The sequence below is a fragment of the Saccopteryx leptura genome, chromosome 1 (assembly GCF_036850995.1).
Source record: "Saccopteryx leptura isolate mSacLep1 chromosome 1, mSacLep1_pri_phased_curated, whole genome shotgun sequence".
NCBI classification, from domain to species: domain Eukaryota; kingdom Metazoa; phylum Chordata; class Mammalia; order Chiroptera; family Emballonuridae; genus Saccopteryx; species Saccopteryx leptura.
In genome coordinates this window covers 171,928,971-171,947,556 of record NC_089503.1, presented here as the reverse complement: position 1 = coordinate 171,947,556, position 18,586 = coordinate 171,928,971, and the positions used below count along the sequence as shown (strand labels likewise).

At 41.0% G+C, this 18,586-nt stretch overlaps 1 long non-coding RNA gene across 2 annotated transcripts in view; it reads left to right on the top strand.

The window, feature by feature from the left end:
• LOC136389100 (uncharacterized) overlaps window positions 1-18,586 on the top strand; it is a 345,590-nt gene that overhangs the window by 43,895 nt on the left and 283,109 nt on the right. Inside the window, exon 3 of one of the 2 annotated variants that reach the window (XR_010748265.1) lies at window positions 13,013-13,135. The exons of the other annotated variant lie outside the window; for it this stretch is intronic. This is a non-coding gene — a long non-coding RNA (uncharacterized lncRNA). Of the gene's footprint in view, window positions 1-13,012; window positions 13,136-18,586 lie in introns of those variants that run through there. 2 annotated transcript variants of the gene reach the window in all.

Genomic DNA, 18,586 nt, shown 5'->3' with positions numbered 1-18,586 from the left:
GAAATGTATATGTACTTAAATATATAAGTTGTATATTATAATTTATGTACATATAAATACATTTCTATATTTATTTTTATATGATCCTAGAAGAGAAGGAGAGTTTATCTCTAGACTTGAAAAAAGGAAACAAGTTATGCAAATATTTGAAAGTAAAGAATTCCAGATAGAGAACACAGATGTGTAAAGGTCCTGAGGCAGGAACAGACCAAATTGATGTCTTGGAGGAGAGGAAGTGTATCTCAAGATAAAGTCAGAGAAATAGGCAGGAGCCAAGTCAGCTAGGGCCTTGTAGGCAATAGAAGGCTTTGGATTTAATTTTAGGTGTGATGGGAGATCATTAAAGCCAATCAGGCAGGAAAGTAATGGGATCTGATTTACATTTTAACAAGGTAAGTCTAACCAAGGGAAGAAGGAAAGCAGGAACATGAGTTTCCTCGCTATTGTCGCCATGCAGAACTAATAACTGAACTTCTGACATGGTCTGGACACAACTGCTCTCTTGGGACACAATTCTTATAACTAAATAGCAGCCTTTTCCCCTCCTAGGACTGTCTACAGATGCTGCTCATTTCATCTGTGCAGTTTCCCAGTCTCTCTGCATTGAAAGAGACCTCTAAAGTTAACTCCCTGACTACCTTAGTGACCATCGCCTGGTCCAAGGTCCCTTATTACTATGTTCCACCTACCAGTGTGTTTTCCATCCTCTTAACTCTATCTGTGACATCAGCAGTTTCTTCTGGCCATGACATCTTCTGCCACGCATCCCAGGCTCCACTTAGTGTCTTCACCCAGTCTGTTGCCTCTGTCTTTCCTCCTACACTTTGCCTTGTCTCCTCCCTCCTGCCCCTCATAGTGAACACATCCAATCTGTTTTAGCTTCATCTGTATACCTGCTGTTATTCCTCCTGTGACCAGCACACTATATATAATAGATAGCCATGGTTGCTGCTGTCCATTCATTCACTCAACACATGCCTGTTGAACATAAACTAAATGCTATAGGCTGTACTAGTACTCTGGTATCTAGACTCACAATCCCTGTCCTGAATTTGGTGGGAGTGGCAAACAAATTAACGAGAAATGTATTTAATGAGAGGAGCACTGTGTGCAGTAAGGAAATAGAAAAGGATCCCAAGAGGCAATGGTATTTACTTAAAATCTGAAAGATGAACATGGCACCATCAGGGGAAAAAGTTGAGGTAAGACTCTTTGAGGTAGAGTTTATAACAGACTCAGCAGCATTAGAGAATAATGACAAGTTCGAGGGACTTAGAAAAGTCAGTGTGAAGAGTGAGAAGAATGAGGGATGCAATGATAAAGTCTTTCCATGACCATTCCTATTGTGGTCATCTTTGTTACTGAACAAATTAGCATCTGAAATGGTCTTCATTTGTCCCTTATGCCACTTGGGTTTTATCGGTGGAATGTCTAGAGCCTTTGGGTTGGCTTCAAGTCATGGATTGTAGAACAGATCTTTCCATTCTACCTTTCAAGACATAAATCAATGCTGTTCCCTATGAGGAGGAAGCCTTTGTTCTCTTTTATTAGGAAAAGCTTCACAGACCTCAAGGATGTTTATTTGTTTTGTTCCAACTCTCTGCCTGAACAAGCAGGACCTAAGTTAGGGACCCTAGAGGCTGGGCTGGACACAGGGTTGGGTGTTTCTGGCCAGTGGATGTAAGAGCAACTTGCTCAAATAGATCCAAGGATGGAGTTGAAATTGAAAGTCAAGAAGACAGTTAAAGGGCTTAATGTCAAGCGCCAAGGCAGAGGGGCAGAACCCACCCGTTTATCCTGGAATAAGGCATCTGGATGAGAGGCAAGTGAGTACTATACTAGAACAAGGGATTTGGAGCAGGGAGTGGGAATGAATCCTGGGCATACTCCAGGAAATGTTGGAGTCGCCCCAGGGACATTTTTACGGGGCACATATGGTCTTAGCTATGAGTGAGGAAGGAGCTGTTAAAGGCTAAGCTGGTCCTTAAGGAGTTATCAGTCCTTTCTGGGGTAAACATATGTGAGAAAAAAAATAAATTACAACGTTATCTGGGAAGTTCTAAAGTTGAGGCATGTGCCAAGTGGGAACGAGTTACAGGGTTTACATGAAGACTTCCTAGGGGTGGCATTTGAAAGGCCGGTAGGAGTTTGACTATTGGGCAAAGGTAAGAAAAGCCTCTGAAGAGCATCATGTTGTATTCAAGGATCAGTGGCCAGACTGAAGAGCCATAACTCATGTGAAATATGCAGAAAGTACATTGGGACCCCTTAGGTACAAAATGGAAAAGAATTAGCCTGGAATGGGTAGGGCAAGGATTGAGAAAATGCACCATTCTTTCGGCCTCAGAAGATCATTTGGTGTTGTCAGGGTTAGCATTGACATGCTAAAAGATCTTACCTATTGGACAGAGTACAGCAGTAGGAGTCTCAAGACGATGGTGATAGCTAAGCCTCTCGTAGGTGATTATCATGGTGGATCAGCTCTCTAGATATCACTGAGGTTCCAGTCATATAGCATTTGCCCTGTGCTTAGACAGTTCTATAGGCTTACTCAGTAAGCTGGACAAGGCTGGAGTCCTGGTGGTAGAAGTGAGGGTAAAACAGAAAATGAAAGCCGAGACATAGTAATAAGGACACAACAAATATTGGGAGGTCATTGAGAAGGCTGACTCTTGGTGGGCTTGTACATGCAGAGGATTAGACTGAGATATACCAATTGCCAATCTTAGGGTGGCAAGGCTCGTTCCAGACCATAAGGGTCTGATCCTCCCAAAAGATAGAACTGTCTTATGCAGGATCATTTCCAAACCTGAGCAGGATTGAGACTTTTGGAGTGAAACATCTTTAGAATGTATGACTGAATAGGGGCTGAAGAGGTTGTACCTATATTAATCAAAGGGTTGGCTATGTCATCATGAGAAGTCTAGGCTTCATCCTTTGGGTAACTGCTCAGTTTTGAAGAATGTTGACAAGTGGCCAAATATAGTATAATATTTATTTTCTGGAAGATGACCCTGATAGTGATATGGAATTCCATCAAGAGGCATTTTGGGCCCTGGCCCGTTGGCTCAGTGGTAGAGCGTCGGCCTGGTGTGCGGGAGTCCCGGGTTTGATTCCCGGCCAGGGCACACAGGAGAAGTGCCCATCTGCTTCTCCACCCCTCCCCCTCTCCTTCCTCTCTGTCTCTCTCTTCCCCTCCCGCAGCCCAGGCTCCATTGGAGCAAAGATGGCCCAGGCGCTGGGGATGGCTCTGTGGCCTCTGCCTCAGGCGCTAGAATGGCTCTGGTGGCAATAGAGGGACACCCCAGATGGGCAGAGCATCGCCCCCTGTTGGGTGTGCCGGGTGGATCTTGGTAGGGCACCTGTGGGAGTCTGTCTGACTGCCTCCCATTTCCAGCTTCAGAAAAATACAAAAAAAAAAAAAAAAAGAAGAGGCATTTTGCCTTACTGTGAGCTACATTGTAGTAATGGTTTGAGTTGAGTCAATGACAATGGGGACTGGGCATCGGGAATATGAATTTATTGCTTTATGAATGATTTGTTCTAAAAAAGATGTGGTTTCAAACTTTTTGAAGAGGCAGTTGCATGCCATGTGTTCTTTTATGTCTGTTGTCTACTGAGCTTCACCTGTAAATGAAAAGATGGATTTCTTATGTGTGTATCTGTCTTTCTCTGAAACCCATAGTAAAATCCTTCTAGGTATTGGGTAATAATACCCTTGGCCAGTATGAGTGTCTTTTGTTTTTTCTTTTTCCTTTTAAATGTAAGACTTAGTTCTAATACCTCTGATAAGATATTGATTCTTAAGCAATCAGCCATCTTTTTCTAAGCATGAATGAAATCAGGTGCTACATTTGTAATGAGGAGCAGGGTAAATGTAACAAGATCCTGGCTCCCTTAGGAGGGGTAAAGGGGCAGTTATGCTCCCAGTTAGGAAGACGAAGATGACAAAGAATAAAGATTTTTGGTTACTCTAGTCTTGGCCAGGTGATTCAATAAGGAAAGGAAAACTTTTCAGTAAGAATGAAATTTGAGTAGATTGGGTTTCCTGAGATGATTTGAAATGTTTTCATCAAGTGCACACACAGAGATTCCAAGAGCAAGTGATAATAGACTCCCGGAAGCTCTTCCCAGGCATTGTATTTGTACTAGATAATTCACACAAGGAGAGGCAATGAGTTAAGCCCAGTATTCATTTCAAGCTATCTCCCTTTTTGTTTAAAGGAAACCCATGCTGCTTTATGTAATTATCAAATTTGGCTGAACTTTGTCTATTTCTTTCATTGGCATCCACCCCAAATGTCAGGTAGCCTTGTCTAAACTAAGGCAAATGGTCCTTCTCATTTTCTTTTCTTTTTTCTTTTCTCTTCTCTTCTCTTCTCCTCTTCTTTTCTCTCTTCCTTTCCCTTCCCCTCCTCTTCCTTTACTTTCCTTTTTATTTTGCCTCCCTCCCTCCCCCCTCCCTCTCACCTTCCTTCCTTCCTTCCTTCCTTCCTTCCTTTTTTTTTCCTTCCTTCCTTTGCTTTCAGTATGGATCAAACTTGTGTGCTGGTGGATATGTGGTAGTGTTGGTAACTATGTCATATACATGTTATAGGTATACATTGTTAAAGGACATTGGCTATTCTATTTTCAGCCCACACTGTAGGCAAGTTTTTTGTCCTTCCACCCAAGAATTAAACATTTTAATATACTTTTCATTCACAGAATGAGACAAATATTCTACTCATCTTCAAAGATGAAATCTCAATCTAAAAGTTGTCTACATGGAACCTCTGACTCAAACATTTCCATCAAAATCTATTTAATTATCCATACAAAATCAGGAAATTAATGTGTCTCTAGGAGTGAGATGAAAAGTTCCAATGAAACTAAAAAAAATTGTTTTTATTGATTTTGAAGCAGATGTGATGCTGAGAGGAACATGTGAGGATTTTTATGTCCCATTTCAGGATGCAAAGCATTAATCATTGTCAAGGCTTACCTAGTAGAGGGTATCAGAGACCCCAGAACTTTGAAGTAGCATGGCTATCCTTGTATAGTCCCCTACTGGGTATATCCTACTTTCTAAGGCGGTGCCTCTTCCTACTGGGAGCAAGCATTTAATATGGTTTTGAGAAACTGGATGCACACAAGGAAGACTTCGGTTTGGCACTGAATTATGCAGAGAAGTCTAATGGATGAGAGGCCTCCGTGTCTCCTGCGGACTGGGGCAGGGCTGTTCATAGCAGCTTCCTGTATCTCTAGCTTCCTTACTTTGGCAGAGGCACCAGCTTCCTGGGTGGGCCAGTTGGAAGTATGATTCTGGGAGTCATTCCTGGAACTGAGCCTTCAGTCTGTTTCCTTGTCCTCTAGATGATTTCTGTGAGCTGCCCAAATCTCGTAATACAACCCTTTCTACTTAAAGTAAGTAGAATGGATTATGTTATCACAACTAAGCATATTAGTATATCTGATAATTGCTCTTGTAGGGTTGGCAACAATGGCAGCCAGTTTTAACTGGGACCAAACCAAATCATGTAATAACAGGAACATTGGCATCAAGGGAAGTACTTTTAAGAGACAGATCTCACTTGTTTGCACTCATTTAATCTGGTATGGCCAACAATATGATTTGAGCATTTGAAGGGTGAACTTTCTTATTTATTTATTGTCAAATAAAGCCCCTAATATGACTTAGAATACTTAGCTTGAAACTATTTTACTATAGAAATATTCTGATATTCATCTAGTATTTTGATGGTGTTATCTCATTTTTTAAAATAATAATCTCTGACATTGTTTCTTCCATATCTTGATTAGTGCCTGAGATGGTATACATTTGTGTAGAGAATAAAACATTTTTTCTGGCATAGAAAAAACAAAACAAAAACCTACTTACATGCCTTTGTCCCACTCCTGCATCTGAAATTCTGGGACTCCTACCCAAGACCCTGCATTTTTAACAAAGTTGTAAATTCATCCTTAACTATACTAAGTATTAGGACCAGTGTTTTAGAATACTGAGTAAACATTATTTTTAGAGAACACTAATACATTTATTGTAAAATTGTTGAAATTTGTCAACAAAGTAACCACCTGGTTCTCAGTTCAATAATGTTCACTCTGCAAGTTAAACACTGCCTCCCAAAAAAGACATTTTTTCCCAGGGAGGAAATTTTAATCATAGTCGTTCCAACTATCTGTTAAAAGTTACAGCCAGTAGTTCAAATATTCAAAACAAACAAAAGATTCTACTTTTACCCAGTCATCTTTTCCCAACTACTTTTTGAACCTTCCTCTGGTCAGTATCATAGGAAAAATTGAAGAATCTGGGGAAATTTACAGTTCTCTTCCATTTAATTTAACATTTATTGACTGCTTAGTGTATGCTAGTTACTGTGCTAGGCTCTTGACATGAAAGGAAATGAAATAAACCAAATAAAATACAGGAGGAGGCAATGCTCCACAAGGGGAGATGGGCACATGGACAGCCAGATTGATGTAATGAGCCAAGGGCTGTGACAAATGACAAAGGTTGGCACAAAAATTGTTTAGGAGCCTAGACCTGTGGTGCTCATGCATTGCAACACACTGGAATCACTTCAGATGCTTAAAAAATACTGATTCCTGGCTCCTACTTTCAGAATTTTTAATGTCTTGCTCTGAGATGTGTGGCTTGGGCATCAGGATTTTTAAAAGCCCTCTTGCTGATTCTAAAATAGAGCTATGTTGACAATCCAGGTTCACAGTGGACTCTTGGAGGAGGTGATTCCTCGAATCAAGGCTTGAAGTAGGCAAAGCAGATGTCACAATTAATCATTCTGTCTACATCACTATCTAACAAGCCATTTGTTCAATGTATCATTTTCCAGGTTAACAAAGTGAATTTAGATAAAGAATATAGCCACAAGAAAGTAATCCCACCTACCCCCTAATATTTTTACAGCATACAAAGCCATTGCATTATTTGATCTCCTTTGGCTCCCTCAGCAACCCTGTGAGGAGTCAAAGAAAATTGGAGGGGCTGTTTGCATAGCTATGAGGTGAAGCCACTCTGCACGTGAAGGGAGTTCTGCTACCTAGACTTCCCTGTACAGGAGTGGGCTCTTTTCCAAAAGCTGTTCTTTTTCTTAGGATAAGTCAAGAAAATTCAAGTTCAAATATTTTGGCCTTGAATAAAAAAAAAAAAGAGAGAGAGAGAGAGAGAGAGAGACATCTGGAGAAAAGAATGATGCAAGGCTGTATACTTGGGTGGAGGTCAAAGGAGAGGCAAGGGATTTGGTGGCCAAAAAACAATTGAAAGAGGTTGATGGGCCATGCTACCATGACTCCGCAATAACAGTGAGCACTTGGGAAAATCAGCAGGTCATGTTGAAAACAACACATTCTGAGAAACGATGACAGATCCATTTATTTGCAACTTGGATTCAACTCCTGAGAATGAACAAAGGAGGCTGCTGAAAGAAATTGTGCTACAGGAAGAATCCTCAGAAAATGCAAGCTCAGACTTTACTTAACAAAGAGCAGGCTCTGAGTTGAAAGATAAATAAGAATTCTAAAATGCAGCTGTTGGGGCATGTACTTTGCACAAGTCTTTTAACCTTTTGGTTTGCGAGTAAGAGATATACTTTTTGTTTAATAGGGCATGGGTTGTCTTTGTTTGGTATAACTTATTTGTGTCGTAAAATAGGCTCCTTTGAAAAAATATGTTAAGCTGCAGAGTCATGCTAAGTCATCTATCCTGGGAGAGCTCAAATTACCTAATTAGAAACAGATGGTGCAAAGGCAGTGCCATTAGAACACATTTAGCCACACGCCCTTTTGGGTTCTTATGAAGATGAATGGAATATTAAAATTGAGACAAACCTATATGTCAAGAAAACAAAATACAGTGCTCCCTCATCTATTGCAGGGGGAGGGGGAGTTAGGTTCCAGAACCCCCTGCAAAATAGGCGAAAATTCGCGAAATAGCGACCTTACATTTATTTATTTATTTATTAAGACTATACTTTCAGGGATCATTTCTATAGTTTGTCATATTTATTTATTTATTTATTTAATTTTTCCCCCCTTACATTTATTATTTATATATACAAAACACAGTGCTCTTGTTGGTCGCCTCCCATTTATCAGCCAATAATGTGCCCTGTACGATCTCACATGGGCAAACTAGCTGAAGCAGAAGTGGCCGTAGCTGTGTTTTCCATAGTACGAGTCTTTGTATACTCATCTGCTACACACTACATATTTTATTTTGATTTAATATTCTTTTTATATGTTCTAATATTTTTATATTATTTTCACTTTTTAGGGTAGAAAATGCTTATTTTACTGCAAAAATAATTAAAATAATAAATGTATAAAAATATCTATTATACCACCAAATTCTACAATATGGCAAAGAATCTGCAATACAATATTAAATTATACAATTTAAAAATCTGCGATACAGTGAGACCATAAAAAGTGAATGGTGATATGGCGAGGGACGACTATAATTTGGGGTAGAAAGTAATTGTGTTTTCTATAATTCTCTCTGCAATTTACACAGAGGGAGGAAAATGAAAGCTACTGTTTTCTTTTTTCTCTTTTATCTTGAGCGTTTGTTCAAGATGGATTGTTTCTCAGAAGATTCTTCCCTGACTTCCTCTTGTCCTTCCCCCATACACCCCATCTCCCCAGTCTTTCAAAGATTGGGTTTGGTGACTCTCCTCTGTGCTCCTTCAGTCCCTTTTGCTTAATGCTGTTTGTATTTAACTCTCTAATTTGTGATTGTGTTCATATATCCTTAGCAATTGAACTCATCCTTTGTCATTTATAATAAATAGAATTTAATAATGAGTTATTAAATTAAAAGTATGGACTTTGCTGCTCCTATTGGAAAACTAAATATAATCCCCAGGAAGGCAGAGACTGATTGTCTAGTTGGCCATACATCCCTGTTCCTGGTCTGATCCTGTATATAATAGACTCTTAAAACAAGATTGTTGGGTAGAAGAAGGAAGGGAGGGAGGGAGGGAGAGAGGAAGGAAGGAAGGAAGGAAGGAAGGAAGGAAGGAAGGAAGGAAGGAAGGAAGGAAGGAAGGAAGGAAGGAAGGAAGGAGTGAATGAACAAACAGAAATGAGCTATTTGGGGACGTATTTCTCTTTATTCCCAGCATTTAGTGATCTTCCTAGAACTAAGAAGTGTTCTTCAGTCATTCAGTTGATTCTCTAAGTTACCGATATCTTGCTGATTCTTTTGTTTTCTGTTTAATTCAACTGAAGTCAGTACGACTTAAAACCCTGACAAGTGAGAACAGGTAATACTTATGAGGGACTGGCAGTTTGTTAATTTTTGTTTTATTTCATTTAATCATACAACTCTCTCAGTAGGCGGTTTTTATTTTCTTCATTTAACGCAGTGGTCCCCAACCCCCGGGCCGTGGACTGGTACTGGTCTGTGGGCCATTTGGTACCAGTCCATAGAGAAAGAATAAATAACTTACATTATTTCTATTTTATTTATATTTAAGTCTGAACAATGTTTTATTTTTAAAAAATGACCAGATTCCTTCTGTTAAACCCGTCTAAGACTCACTCTTGACACTTGTCTTGGTCACGTGATACATTTATCCATCCCACCCTAAAGGCCGGTCCGTGAAAATATTTTCTGACATTAAACCAGTCTGTGGCCCAAAAAAGGTTGGAGACCACTGATTTAACAGATAAATGGAGGCTTAGAGAGTTTAAATAATCTGCCCCCTGCCCACAGAATATAAACGATGAAGTCAGGATGCAAGTCAGCTCTGCCCCATTCTCGAACTGCTACTCTTCATTCTTCCATAGTTTCAATCATAATTTAAGCTTTTTTCCCTGACTGTCATAGTCAATAACCGGAAAGGATCAATATAGATTGCCAAGTGTAATTAAGGAAGGGCTTACATATTGAGAGGTCAAGGACGAGATGCTACAAATATTCATACAGCCTTCAATTTTAATTGGGGGAAAAAGTATTTCTCCCAGGTTTTTTATTTAATACGTGCAATGAGATACGTTTTTTTAGAGACTGACCTTCTCTTACCCACCTACCCCAACCCCCGCATCTACACCTTCGCCACACATGCCTTGGCAGCGTAAACAGGCATCACACAGAGGGCCTGGTGACTTAACATACTTCATCATCTGCCCAGCCTAACAGAGGGGTCCTTTTAGGTCATGGGCCACTTTTCCCCTGTTGGTTTATTGACAGTTTGTGTGCTCATGCTCATTAAGTAACTTCTAGCAACCGTGGCTAAATAAATTGGTAAAAGGCTGAACTCAAAGTCAGCATTGCTTCATAACACACACATGCAGAACTCATAATATATGTGACAGTTGACTCACTTAAATCACCCAATTAATTTTTTGTAGTCTTGTATAAATATAATAAAGTAGCTATAGAAATGAAAGATGTTTTCAAGTTAAATTTGACTCCGCTGAACTTATAAAAGCCAAGTTAACTTACATTTCATTTTTAGGTGATTTTACAGAAAGTTGTTTTGAAGGCAAAATATTCTTAAAAGATTGAAGTTGTTCCTGCACCCCCACACACTTTTTTCTTAATTGCTTTCTTGAAAAAAAAAGTCTACTGATTTTATAATCTATTAATTTGCAGGGGAAAAACTGTGCTCTTTTGTTGATGTGGAAAGTTTACTCTAGCAATAATGCACACGTATGTATATAACTCAACCTCATCTTAAATATATTTGGTTTCAAATCACATTTAACTGGCATTTTATTTATTTCTTGCCTTTTCCCACTCTCAAAACACTTCCGTACCTTAAGGGGTGCATTCAAACTTAAGTAAAAAGAACTGTGAGGACATTTGACAATAACTTAATTTAGGTGAGTACTAATGGTTGGTGTTTATCTCTCTTCTTGTCTGTGGAGATGTTGATGTTGCCACAGCAACTCAGACTTGGCCAGTAGAGAGAAGTAACAAGGGTCCCACAAAGAGAAGGCAGGAGCACAAATCAAATCAAACTCTTCTCTGTTAACAGGGGTTTGTTTTTTTAAAAAGAGTAAAATGAGTATTCAGAGTTTAGGGAGAAGTGTTCATTTCAGCGGTCACATAGCAGTTTGATTATTCTGGTTAGTACTAGTGTTTTCCACATGACTTAAAGGGCCGTGAAAATTAGGCACAGAAAATATAAATCTGTACAAAGAGAGGGACACATGTCACAGGACTGACTCAGGGAAATCCATTTGGGGCTGAAAACCAAGAATTCCTCATCCTGACTATTTCTGTTGGTATTGCCTCAGAGAAGAAATGTATATTTTGTTGGACTTGGTGGTAGGATGACTTATCTAGTCTACACAGGTAGGAAGTGATGTAGATACAGGTAGGGAGTGGTTATGCACCTGGTCTGTATCATGGTTTGAGCTGAATGTATTGACCTAATGCATCATGTGATAGATTCACAACTTAAGTCTCCACAGTGGCATATATTTCAGTCATGAAGATGTTCAAGACAGATATGGTTTTGGCTCCTGAGACCAGCACTTAAAGAGTTATTTCAGATTCTGTTTCCTCACCTTTAAGATAGTTCACAGGCTCTGGCTGGTTGGCTTAGTGATAGAGCATTGGCCCAGTGTGTAGATGTTGTGGATTTTATCCCTAGTCAGGGCACACAGGAGAGGTGACCATTGGCTTCTACACCCCTCCCTCTATCTCTTCCCTATCTCTGTCTCTCTCTTCCCCTCCTGCAGCCATGGCTCAGTTGGAGCAAAGTTTGCCCTGGTGCTGAGAATGGCACCATGTCCTCACCTCAGGTGCTAAAATAGCTCAGTTGCCGAGCAATGGAGCAATGGACCCAGATGGGAAGAACATCACCCTCTGGTCGCATGTGGGTGGATCCCTGTCGGATGCATATGAGAGTCTTCTCTCTGCCTCCCCACTTCTCAGTTCAGAAAAAAAAAAGAAGCAGCATTTTACTTTCACTGGTTCTAAAAAGCAAAAGGATACGGAAATCTCAGGACTTCTGCTACCCTAACTGTGTTTTGTGATTCCCAAGATGCTTTGAGGGAAAAAGCCAGAAACAGGTTTCTAAACTGCCCAGGAGACATACTATAAACATAAAACAAAACCAGGCTTATGTCAGAGCAGGTGATTGAAAACTTAGAGGACTTCAGGATGGAAGAGTCTGCAGTCCCAGATGGTTTGCATTCAAAGAGCATTGTGCACAGGGTGATACGTGACTTGGGGGAATCTGTGGCCGACATGTGCGAGTCATCTCTGAAAACTGAGGGCACACAGGTGGCTGGTTCGGGACTGAATGCTACACCTATCTCTGTAATAATACTTACTGCTCTGCCCTGCCTTTCATCGGGGCTTCTTGACAAGCTTTGCAGACATACCACAGCAGCTTTTAGAGGAGATGTGAAACCCATTTTGGAGAGAGAAACCTTAGACTCTTGTGATAAAGTAAATGTTTGAGGGCCTCACAGTGGATTGGAATAGAACAAAGGCATCCTGAGAGTCCTCTTTAAGTGGATAGCATGGACGATTTTTTATTTTAATTAAAACAATCTCTGTTTATATTTACCTTAGAAATTAAACATTTAAAAGTACTACCCATGGGACAATATGTAAGGCAAGAGGATTATATTGAAATGAGTACAGACTAGTTCTGCATAAAAGGAATTTGTATTTAAGGGATAGAAAGGCATCCATTCATAACTTGCAAAAAAAAAAAAAAGGAAGAACTGTAAGAGTGGTATAAACAAATGTCAATTGTGCATAGGAGAGAAAGTCATTTTGGTGGAGTAATTGTGGAGGGCTTCATGGAAGAAGTGGAAATAGAATAGTTAATTTGGATCCTGGCCGGTTGGCTCAGTAGTAGAGTGTTGGCCTATGTGTGGGTGTCCTGGGTTTGATTCCCAGTCATGACACACAGGACAAATGCCCATCTGCTTCTCCACCCCCATCACTTCTCTCTAGCTCTCTCTTACTATCTTTCTCTCTCACTACCTCTCTCTCTCTCTCTCTCCTTCTCTTCCCCTCCTGCAGCCATGGCTCCATTGGAGCGAGTTGTCCCCAGGCACCAAGGATGGCTCCATGGCCTCTATCTCAGGTGCTAAGAAGAGCTTGGTTGCTGAGCAATGGAGCAACATCCCAGATGGGAAGAGCCTTGCCCCCTAGTGGGCTTTCCTTGTGGATCCTGGTCAGGGCATGTGTGGGAGTCTATCTCTACCTCCCCTCCTCTCACTGAATAATAATAAAAAAAAGAATAGTTAATTTGATCTTCATGGAAGTACAAGGAGTATAGACAGAAGGGATGGTTGAAATAAATGCACACATATTTGAAAGTTCATGACCAATTTATAAATTAGCAAATCATCTGGGATTAACAAGTAGTCTGGGTTGACTAGGTTAGAGAGCTAAGTTGGTGTGTGGCTGTGTGGATGAATGTGAAGGCTAAGGGACGAGAGTGATTGTGGGAGGTTGGAAGGTGAGACCCGAGGTTGGAGTATTAAGACCTGCAAACTAAAAAGAAATTTGTTTCCTGTTCTGTAGAAAATAGGGCAGGTATGGGGGACTGGTGATGAACGTGGAGATCATAATTCTGGTGGAAATGTGGTCAGCGGCTTCAGGATGGAGGGACAGAGAGAGCAATTGATTGTTATAATGAACCAATTATATGGTGAGGCTTGAATGAAGACAAAGTCCCCTATTTCAAATGTGAGCTGCAGCCTCTCTCTGATGAAATCCTGAGGGTTAGGGAAGAAGAAAGTTGACGTTGACTCCAAGACCTTCAGCTTTAGCTGGTGACTGAGTGGGTGATGATGCTATTAATTGAGACACAAAAATGGACAAGTGGCTACAAGATAGAGAGAAGAATATAACTTAGCTTTTGATGTTTTAAGTTAGATGCACACCTTTAAAAAGTGGAGCAAAGTCAGGATGAAGTCAGAAATTATATTGACTTAGAAAAGCGGCATGTCTTTTCCTAAGGGCTGTCAGGTCCTCGGGTAACAATGGAAGTGGAGGAGAACATGCCATATGTTAAGTATTTCAAAGTTATAAATCAAGCCACAGACTGTTAAACAAAATATGGTTTAACCTCCTATTATGGCAAAATTGCCTTCATGTCTACTTTGAAGGTCAGGTTTGAATTAAAACTCTGTGATTAGAAGAGCCTCCCATCCCCCCCTTACTTCCCACCCTGGCCCTGTCTGTGCATGGCACAGCTCAGGGGCACTCCTGGGAAGCCCGGCCTGCAGACTCAAGCCCTGCCCACACCCCCGCTGCCAGCAGTCCTCTTTCTCACTAACAACCACTCTTTGGCCACCTCTAGGACCTGGGATACATTGTGCACATCAGGAGTGTGCTCTCAGTTAGGAAGAAGACGTGGGGCCCTGGAAGCGGACTCAGCAAGACTCAAATGAGGAATTCTCGGTTCTGGGTCCCCAGAGCATGGTTTAAACTGGGTGTGGGCTCTGGCTGAGCATATCCTATTGGAACCACCAACACCTCACCCTATAGAGAGCAGAGTGGGTGTTGAAAGTCTGGAGTCCAGAAGAAGGCTCCTCTTACCCTCATCTAAAGGCAGTGAGGAGAAGAGAGTGAATGCAGTCGAATGTGCAGAGGGAGAACAGAGATGGAGAAACACCACCAACCTGGAGGAGGTTCATAACGTAGAACCCAAGGATGGAACAAGAGAGGAGGTCAAGGCAGCATGTGCAGGGCACACTTTCAAGTGGTTGATCAGAAGGAAGGAGCAACTGAAGAAGCTCACAATGGATGAAGAACTGGACAGAGGTGTTCCTGGTTTAAACAATTGCAAAATGGCTTGACCAGGTGGTGGCACAGTGGATAGAGCATCAGACTAGGACTTGGAGGACCCAGGTTCGAGACCCCAAGGTTGCCAGCTTGAGCGTGGGCTGATCTGGTTTGAGCAAGGTTCACCAGCTTGAGCCTAAGGTTGCTGGCTCAAGTAAGGGGTCACTCAGTCTGCTGTCACCCTCCCCAGTCAAGGCACATATGAGAAAGCAATCAATGAACAACCAAGGTGCTGCAACGAAGAATTGATGCTTCTCATCTCCCTTCCTGTCTGTCTGCCCCTCTTTGACTCTTTCTATCTCTGTTGCCAATAAATAAATAAATAAACAAACAAACAAACAATTGCAAAGCATTTTTATTAGAGTAGAGGTCAGCTTTTCTTAAAGTGTCATGTTGCACTTGCAAAAGACCACCCAAGACTCAAGGGTTCAAAACGGAGTAGCACTTAGAACAAGGAGTATACTCAGTGAAGTCTAGATTTGTAAACAAAAATAAGGATAAAAAATTAAATGAGTCCAGAAATATGATTGTTTTGTGAAAAGACTTTATGCTGACTACCATTTATGACGACTTTAATGGATAAAGTGTGGATATATAAGAGAGTTCCTATGCAGGGTGTTCTTGGTATTTTTGACAGTACCCCCATGACAACCATTTTAATGTCGTCTTGTCTGGTTTTATGTGTGAATCAGGAGTGTCTGTGCTTCTGGGAAGGAAACATGGAAAAGGTGTACTCTCTGCACCTAGGGCTGGGCAAAGGGAAGAACAGAAAAGTATCAATTACACCTTGGCATGGAGCAACCACAGCCTTATTCAGTCCCTTGGACGAACAAGAGTCAAATGTATACAGCGTTTTTTAACCACCAGTCTCCAGACTGGTCCGTCAGAATTTTGTGGCCACCCATGAAAAAGTGAACCACCCTGATATTGTCTGAAGATTGTAGACCCAATGATCTTAGTCGAATTTGCTTATGCTCAGGGTGATTTCTGCCTTAGCAGTCCCCAAAATAATTCTCTTATTTTTATGGTACCCAAGTATAAAAAGGTTGAAAACCACTAGTATAAAAAACAGAAGACACCAGAGAATCATCAGTGGAAAACTAGATTTTAGTGATAAAGAAAACAGATCAGTGTAGCTCGGCCACATGTCCAAAGAATCTAGGATTTCAGTTGAGTTTTCCTCCTAGACTCTGAAAACCAGGATGAGATAGATATTCCACTGAAAGCCTTCATGCCTGCATTCATCATTTTGGACCATGGGGCTTCCCTCCCTCAGAGCTCTGGAACTGATCTTGCAATTTCTTTCTTGGAGAGGTGAACTAATTTAAACGATGACATCAGTGCTGGAGTGGGAAGGGTGTGAACCCCGGGATGCTGCTGCCCACGTGCACGTCTGTCCTGTGTCTGACTCCCTTTAGAAAGGCTCCAGAGTGTCTCTATGTCGCACAGTTGGAAAACATTTGCACTGGATCATCTCTTGAGATACCTTACAAGTATCAGAGCCAGTGGCTCTGCTGAGCCAGGTGCAGCTTGTGGGTGAGGTGGAGCTCACTTGGGCCCTTTGAAGCAGGGCCATCTCTGTGAATGAGTAGGGAGGGAGAGGGAAGATATTCAAAACAGAAAGAAGCACAGAATAAAAAAAAACAGTGGAAGGGGGTGATACTGGCTTCTTTGGCAGGGGCTGTGTGGAATAATAAGTAGACTTCTAACAAAGGGATTGTAAGGTAGAGCAGTGGGAAATGCAACGTAAGGACTTGCTTTTTAGAGGAAGGGACATGTGATTCCTGGAGACTTGGTCTGACTTAAAATTCAAATCATTCAAAAACGAATCTTCCCAAAGAAGGAAGGCATTTTATGGAACTTACACACTGATAATTATTTTAGAGTGTATTTGCACTGAAGCTACCTTTTTTTTTTTTTTTTTTTACACTTTTCTTCCATATTTCGCTGAGGGCTCTTGCCTACATCAATGTCGCTCTGTGGCTCGCTCTAGCTCATCTCATTTCTATCCCAAAGTTAGTGATTTGAGGGGTTCATTTGCAGCACTGGCTTGAGCAGCACTATTTAATGAACTTGGACAACATCATGAAAAGATATTTTAAGAAAGAAATGAGATCTGAAATGATAATAACAGGGCTTGCTCAGATTATAAAACCAAAAGCCACTTTCAGAAATCCCAGTTCAGGGGATCAAGAGAAGTTGTCATAGCGCTCTGTGGTAGGTAGTGACAGTCACTTAAAATGTGTGAAATTCACTCTGTTTTCAAATTATGCAGTTCTGTAATAATTAAATAAAGGGGATTTCTCATCGGTTCAAAGTTGGCATAAGCATTCCTTTACCCTCACCATTTGAACTTTTTCATAACAGGATTTTTTAGGCATCTGAGTGTTGTGAAATGGTCTGCAGGCAGGGGAGGTGCGCTGTTTGTCTTAGTAACTCCTCCGGGATCTCAGCAGCATGCCCTCAGGACATAGACTCAGCTGAGCACAGGCTAAGTGACATTGTTTCTCTCAGCTCGATCTGGGAGGAAGTAAGAGTACAGACTGGAAATTTGTAATTCAGGGGCTCAGGACCTGGTTGCATGCTAAATGTAAAGGAAGCATTTTTATCGATACTTATTGGTGGCTGGATGGATTGGGCAGTGGGCATTCTACACCACACCAGTCTTATCCATTGCTCTAGAAAGGGGTAATTGGACCCCCAGTGCCTTGTGACTGAGCAGAACTTAAGGAGAATGTGTGTCTTGGGCAGGGAGCAGAGTGTAGCTTAGGGCTCAGCTAGGCTGGGGGGACGAGGGGGGAAACATATGGAGGCTAGGCCGAGCATAGCCAAGAAGAGAGGCGGAGCAGAGCGCAGTATGAAACTTGCAGCTGGAAGCAAGTTGCGGACCAAAGCTCAGAGCGATCCAGCTCTCTGTAGCCCATGCCAAAAGTCCAGGTGAAGAGTGGAGAAATCAGATCAATCACTGGGATGATTCAAAACATCCAGATGTGTGTTGTCATCAGGACCATCACTAGGGGGTCTGTTGGCTACTCCCCCCAAATATTTTCATTAGTTGAAATCATTCTGAAATAGAAGTTGAAGTAGAAGTGAATTATAAAAGGCCTCTGCACATTCAGCCTGGGAGGAACGTGCATAAAGCAGAGAAGTCATTGCCATTTTTTGCTTTAGAGCCCTGATAATCGTATCAGGGTGCTCAGCCTCTTAGAATCTCACTTTAGAATCGGGTATTAGAAACAATTGAAGAGTTAATTTAAAAAAAATAAAATTGGCCTAGTTCCTTTAGTTCTACTATCTGAATTAAATGTGTTCTATCTTAACACATAATGGCACCAGAAATACAGGAAGGCAGCTATAAATGAATGGAATGATCTGGGATAATTCAGCATAGGGTTTTATATATATATATATACATATATATTTATATATATATATTTATATTTATATATGTATATATGTATGTGTGTATGTGTGTGTGTGTGTGTGTGTGTGTGTGTGTGTAATATATATATATATATGTATTTAAAAATAAATCCTAAGATCAAACTTAGGGCAAACAAGTGGACCATCAGAAAGAGGCCACAGAATTTGTGTTTTGTTTTATAGAGTCTCTCTGTGACAAAGTTAACTTTTTCCTAAGGCCAAAGGCTATGACTTACAAAACCCTTATAATGCATACTGGAATGTTTTCTTTGGCCTAAATATAATTTTGAATGCACAGTTGTTGAAATGGGAAGGCACCTTTGATCTTTTGGTTTGGCCACGAGAACACTCGTAATCAAAATTCATTGCCAGGTCAGA